Source organism: Mus pahari, chromosome 4 (genome assembly GCF_900095145.1).
Source record: "Mus pahari chromosome 4, PAHARI_EIJ_v1.1, whole genome shotgun sequence".
Taxonomy (NCBI): Eukaryota; Metazoa; Chordata; class Mammalia; order Rodentia; family Muridae; genus Mus; species Mus pahari.
Genome location: NC_034593.1, coordinates 108,177,406 through 108,184,745, shown reverse-complemented (window position 1 = coordinate 108,184,745; position 7,340 = coordinate 108,177,406).

The following is a 7,340-nucleotide window of genomic DNA, read 5'->3' as shown; positions in this document are numbered from 1 at the left end:
AGGTCAAGACCCTCCACTTGTCAAAAGATTTGGCTTTTAAAAACACAAAAGTTAGACTCCAGAGAACCAAATAACTGTATTAAAAATGGGGATACAGAGCTAAACAAAGAATTTTCAACTGATGAATATCAAATGGCTGAGAAGCACCTAAAGAATTCTTCAACATCCTTAGTCATTATGGAAATAAAATCAAAATGACCCTGAGATTCCATTTCACACCAGTCAGAATGGCTGAGGTAAAAATCTCAGGTGACAGCAGATGCTGACGAGGATGTGGAGAAAGAGGAACACTCCTCCACTGCTGGTTGGATTGCAAGCTGGTACAACTACTCTGGAAATCAGTTTGGCATTTCCTCAGGAAATTGGACATAGTTCTACATGATGACTCAGCTATACCACTCCTGGGCATATACCCAGAAGATGCTCCAACATGTAATAAGGACACATGCTCCACTATGTTCATAGCAGCCATATTTATAATAGCCAGAAGCTGGAAAGAACCCAGATGTCCCTCAACAGAAGAATGGATACAGAAAATGTGGTACATTTACACAATGGAGTACTTACTACTCAGCTATTNAAAACAATGACTTCATGAAATTCTTAGGCAAATGGATGGAACTAGAAAATATCATCCGGAGTGAGGTAACCCAACCACAAAAGAACACACATGGTATGTACTCACTGATAAGTGGATATTAGCCCAAAAGCTTGGAATACCCATGATCTGACACCCAGACCATATGAAGCTCAAGAAGAAGGAAGACAGAAGAGTGGATGCCTCAGTCCTTCTTAGAAGGGGAAACAAAATAATTACATGAGGTAGAAGAAGGGAGCAAGAGAGGAGGGAGAGGGAACAAGGAGGGGCAGGATCAGGTGTGGGAGGAGAAGCAGGGAGAAGTGCAGAGGTCCAGGAAATTGAACAGAGGTGTACAGCAGTAGGGGATAGGGAACTGGGAGTAGCCACTAGAAAGTCCCACATGGCAGGGATGCATGAGGTTTCCAGGATCCAACAGGGATGACATTAGCTGAAATACCCAACAAAGGTGAGATAGAACCTGTAAAGACCATATCCAGTGTAGAGGAAGGCCCCTGGTTGAGGGATAGTGCTACTCACCCATCTCAAAAATATTAACCCAGAATTGCTCCTGTTTAAAGAAAATGCAGGAACAAAGAATGGAGCAGAGACTGAAGGAAAGGTCATCCAGAGACCATCAGTCCTAGGGATCCATCCCATCTGCAGACACCAAATCCAGACACTATCACTGATGCCAAGAATTACTTGCTGACAGGAGCCTGGTATAGCTGTCCCCTGAGAGGTTGTGCCAGAGCCTGACCAATACAGATGCAAATGTTTGCAGCCAACCATCAGACTGAGCACAGGGATCGGATCCAATGGAGGAGTTAGGGGAAGGACTGAAGGAGCTGAAGGGGTTTGTAACCCCATAGGAAGAACAACAATATGAACCAACCAGATCCCCCAGAGCTCCCAGGGAGTAAACTACCAACCAAAGGGTACACATGGAGGGACTCATGGCTCCAGCTGCATGTGTAGCAGAGGATGGCCTCATCTGACATCAAACAGAGGGGAGGCCCTTGGTCCTGTGGAGGCTCAACGCCCAGTGTAGGTGAATGCCAGGGCAGTGAGGCAGAAGTGAATAGGTGTGTAGGAGAGCACCCACATAGAAGCAGGGAGCAGGCAGATGGGATAGGGGGGGTTCATGAGGGGGGTAAATGGGAAGAGGGAAAACATTTGAGATGTAAATAAATAAAATAACCAATAATAAAAAACCACACACAGTCATTTGAAGCTTGAACTGAGATAGATAGAATCCTTAGCTGGAAAACAACTGCCCAGAGAAGGGTTTCTCAGTTTCAGTTGTGAGGGCACACAGAAGTTGTCCTCCGAAGTCTTGGGATACACCTTGAAGTGATAACAGAACTTAATGTCATCAATATAGTAATCAGTTTGTAGGTATAGAAGGTACTCTAAGAAGGGGCTCTTGCAGTCTTGTACCAATGTTGAGAAAGCTAGTGAGTCCGAGCAACGTGCAGTAGAATCCGATTCTCTGCACAGAGCTCCCAGGTAGGCTTCAAGTGAAGCGTTAAATGTGAAGCCCAAATTGCAGTGGAGAGCCCAGATGCCAGAACTGTCAATGCTCAGCAAGAAAAGATGAGGATGCCTGAGTGTAGCTAATCTCAAAGAGCCCCAACTGTGGCAGACAGCAGTGCTGCAAGGGCAGACGTAGCCGTGACCTCTGCACTCCAGATGATGGCATCATGAGTGTCAGCTTCCAGACACAAAGCTGCTGGGCTTGGTATTTGATTTACTTTATTTTTGCCTTGCTTTGACCTGATCTTTCCTTTATTTTGGAAGGAAGAATTGTTTATTCTGTGCCATTGTGTATTAGAAGTATGTACATATGCATGTATGTATTTCTCACATGAGCTCACAGTTGAGAGTTTTCTTCCTGTTTCAGAAGAGATTTTAGGCTTTGGGATTTTGAAATGTGTTCACGCTGTTAAGACTTGGGGGACTTTTAAAGATGGACTAAGTGCTCTTTGTATTATGAGCTCCACACAAGACTTTAGAGACCAGGAGTGAGATGTTATGATTTAAAGTGATCTGTTTTGGTGTCAAATTGGTAAGGAGTAGACGTGTGATAGTTATTATTCATTGTCAAGTTGACTAGACTTAGAATTACAAGGTGATGTTTCTGTGCGTGTCTGTGATGATGTGCATACAGAGGATTAACTGAGGAGCAAAATCTACTCTAAATATGTGTGACACCATTCCATGGGTTGAATAAAAAGGGAAAAGGAGAATGTAAAAGTTAAGACCTGGTTCTTCTTCCCAGCCCCATGATCTGCTCCCAGAAATAAGAATCAGACTCAAAATATATTGACAAATACCTTGCCCATATAGCTAGGCTCTTGTTTGACTAGATTGTAATTTAAAAATATCCCATTTATTTTAACCTACATTCTGTAACATGACTGGTTACCTGTGCTCAGGAACCATGTTCTGTCTCTTCACTGCTTCCCAGGCCAATCTCTTGTGCCTGGTTCTATCCCAGAATTCTTTCTGTCTCCCAGAAGTCCCACCTCCAATCAGCCCTCATGTATTATTAACTGCTGCCACGTCCAGACAGACACAAGATACTCTCTCTCCAGGAGACATTCACCTAAGTTCTGACATTCTCTTCCTGGTGAGTCTTGCTCTACTGGGATATGAACAAGCAACCCACTCTCTCACTGCTGGGGATTCACCTGAAACCATGCTTTCTCCACTATGATTGACTGCATTCTTTCATACCAAGAGCCAAAATAAATTCTTCCTCATTTAAGTTTTCTTTATGAGGTAGTTAGTTACAGCAGTGAGCAAAGCAAGTAACTAAGCCTAAAAGCAACACAAGACTTCCCGGAGCCAGGAGGCAGTCCTTACACTGTGGACTTGAGTTCAGAGACCTTGTTCCATTTTATTTATGCAAGATTCTTTCCCAAGATGTTTCATGTATCTGGAATTTAAATATGCTTTTTATTCTTGGTCTCCCTGCCTGTTCTCATGAAAGAGAGAGAGAGAGAGAGAGAGAGAGAGAGAGAGAGAGAGAGAGAGAGAGAGAGAGAGAAATTGTTCTTTAAGCACTAAGTTCTTAGATTTATGGATTCAATAAAACACAGTGCCTCTTCAATTTTTCAGGGCTTGTGCTGATTTATATGGGCTTTGCTGGCACAAAAATTAGATTAAAAATTTTTTATTGAATCTTGTCTGAAATGCTTAAAGTTGAAGGGAGACTTCCAAAAAAAGAAAGAAGAAAGAAAGAAAGAAAGAAAGAAAGAAAGAAAGAAAGAAAGAAAGAAAGAAAGAAAGAAAGAAAGAAAGAAAGGAAATTCATTCTTCTAATTCTCTCAGTGGATCTGGCTTTGGAACAACAGAACCTGTGCACACTAACTATGCGACTTGTTTACTTCTGGACACATCCCACTCCATCCAGTCTGTTAGAGGAATAGATTGTCTGTGCCATTCATAAGCTCATCAGAACGCTGGGCTGGATGCTGCAGGGTGTGGCCGTCTCCATCTGTTGTGAAAGGCATTTGAATTTCCCAGGATCTCAGAAATTGATGCAAACTCCTTCTCACCTGAGCATCAGTGAAAGAGTGATGAAGCGACTTCTTTTGTGAATTTAGAAGATTTGTTTGCCTGAGCTCAAAATTCAGATTTCTGGGTTGCAGCTTCCTGCTGCTGTAATCATATCTCTTCTCTGCTTGGGTATGATTTCCTTCATTTCAGCTCGGTTTGGTCTCCGGAAGTCCAGTAGCTCTTCATGCACCTGGATGAGCACTGAGTCAGGAGGACAATTAGATCTCAGAGCACAACGGACTCAGGGCACTCTGCCTTTCCTCTTTGTTTAAATTCAGGAATTCTTCTAGGCTTCGCTTTCAGGATGATCAAAACCTTTTGGTTTTTATCCTTTGGTGGCAGACTACCAGCAAAGTGTGGAATTGGTTTCATTACCTTGTGAGATTGTAGGCGACAGTGGCTCATGCAGGGACGGTTATTTGCTTCCTGTGATTTTTCCTGCCATGCAGGTGGTTGGTTATTAAAAAAAATGTTATTTTCAGATATGTCCTGAAATAATATCACCTCTGTTGGGTTGTCTACTGTAACAGGACACTGAAGGATGAGAGGTAGGGGGTTAGGTCTTTTACAATGGCAGCAGAAAGGTGCCAAAATGGTAGTCTGTGGTAGAAGACCTGGATGCAGACTGCAATGCTGGGGTGGCTTGGGTCTTAAAAATATCAGGAAATCTTTAATAACACAGTTATTCACTTGGCTGACCTGGTAGATGCTGGCAGCTTTATTAATGTAATTTTGAGTAACCTTTTAATATGAAAGAAATATTCCCGGTGAAACTTAGAAAATTCGATGCCTGTTTTCTGCCTTTTTCCAAGTGTGCTCTCAAGTTTGTCACTCCCCTCCTGCCCCCCCCTGGCTCCCCCAAGAAAGAATCCTTTTTATCATTTAGAAAAATGAAGATTACATTCTTAGGAAAAATTTTGCTGACAGAACCAATGTTTCCAATACTTCTGAAGTATTGATGATACATGGATTTTGTTTTGTTTTGTGACAGGTTTTCATGTAGCCGAGGCTAGCCTTGAATGCTACATGTAGCTGAAGATTTTAACTTCCAATCCACCTTCCAAGAGCTGGTATTACATATGGCTGATACAACACTCAATCATTTGGTAGTGGCCATGAACCCAAGGTTTAGTGGATACTAGGCAAGCACTCTGTGAATTGAATCAATTGAGCTATATTATCCTGTTAGATTGATTTTATACATGAACTTATGACTAGCATTTGTATATCAATACTACTAGTAAGTTGGAAGTACTTTTTAAGAATCCATTTCCACAGGCTAGACATGTAGGCATTTCATCTTGATGTAGATAGCAGCCCATGGCCTAGTTACTCCACTTTCCTATGTGGTAAACACACTAAAATTCAGGTGTCCTTATAAATTCCACCTACCCCATAAAATGGTTCCTCTCAGTCTCTGTCTCTCTCTGTGTCTGTGGCTGTCTCTCTGTCTCTCTGTCTCTCTGTCTCTCTCTCTCTCCCCCCCCTCTCTCCCCTGCCTCTGAGTGTGACTGAGAGGTCATGGCAATCCAAGATCACATATCTTCTATGGTCAAGAAGTTCTTCCAAGAAACAATGGGACAGTGGCCCTTGTGGGACCAGCGGCAGCCTGCTTTCTCCAGGTTGTTGCTTTCAAAGGCAGTATCTTCTCCTCAGTTCCTTTTGCACTTAGGTCTTATCACCTTATAAAAACACACATATCAGAAGAAATGCATATTTACTCCGAGAGGGCATTACTGTCTCAGTCTTCTGGGATCTCAACACTTGCACACATTTGTTTGCAGTGGTTATGGATGGGGTATTTCACATTAATCAAGGAGAGTGTGATTTCCAAAATCAGTGCAGCTGGCAGTTTTTCCAGTGCAGGGTTCTATCTTTTTTTTTTTTTTTTAATTTGACAGCAGTAAAATTTCTTTAGATTCTGAGTCAGAAAAGGATCTAGGGAAAAAATGAGGTGCACTATGTTCTTAATTGAAGATCCCATTTCTCACGGTGAATGTGTTGACATTAGAGGTGTGGTTTTTATGTTTTACATAAAGACTAGATGTCAAGTATTTCTTTCCATCAAATATTTAATTCAATATGGACTTATTTAAAGCCTGAGATCAGGGAACTGTTAGTTTATAAAGGAAATGTCTAACTAATTTTTTTTTTTTTGAGTTCAAACATTGCTGAGAGAAAAGTAGAAGAGTGGGGTCAGACTCTTGCTTTGGGTGCTTCTCATTCCCTGGAAGAATAAGGAAAATCTGCTCATTTGTGTAATCCTCACATCCAATTTCCAAGGACATGTTGCTATAATGAGATAATGACTTTCTCACTTATACTGAGAATAGAGGAGGTGAGATGAAGAACTCATTGAAAAAAAAAACAAAAAACAAAAAACTATTCCTGGTGTCCAGGGTCTGTCTCGGCTGGATGGTTCAAGGTTCTGGTCTCTTACAAAATGAACAGAAAAAAAAAAAAAAAAAGAACTGATTTGTAAAGGAGACATAATAATTGTATCTAGACTAAAGTGACAGATTAAAGAGGAATACAGTGTAAAGATTGACAGTGTGACATGACTGAAGACACCCATGGGCCCAGATAACAGCCTGGGGTCTAAGAGACAGAGTGGCTCTTTACTAAGAGTCATAGCTTGTGTGGGCCTCTAATTTGATTGGTAGATTAGGTTGTAGAACTGTTTTTTGTTTTGTTTTGTTTTGTTTTGTTTTGTTTTGTTTTTGTTTTTCTATATGTGTCCCTTCCTATAATACATCTGATTTTAATGCTACACATGTCCATTATACATAGGTTTAAGATGATAGAAAGGGGGTCCGCCCTTAAAGGTTACCATGGGACACGGTTTGCCCATACTGTGCACATCATCCAAAACTAGTGCAGACCCCTTTGACCCTTCTTGTCTTCACACTCAGATAAAATTGGAATATATGTAAATAGAAACTGAGTTTTATTGTTAACAGGGATAGGGAGACTCACACTAATGTTCAACATATGGCTGAGGGGGTCTAGTGTTTCAGAGGTTGTCTTGGGGGTATGGTTTGTAGAGACATGTGTATACATAGTATATGCAGTTGAAGGAACCAAAAGTATTATTACAGGAAGAAAAAGATGGTGAAGATGAAGGATGAGGAAGAGGAGGATGAAGAGGAGGAGGAGAAGGAAGAGGAGGAGAGGAGGAGGAGGAGGAGGAGGAGGAGGA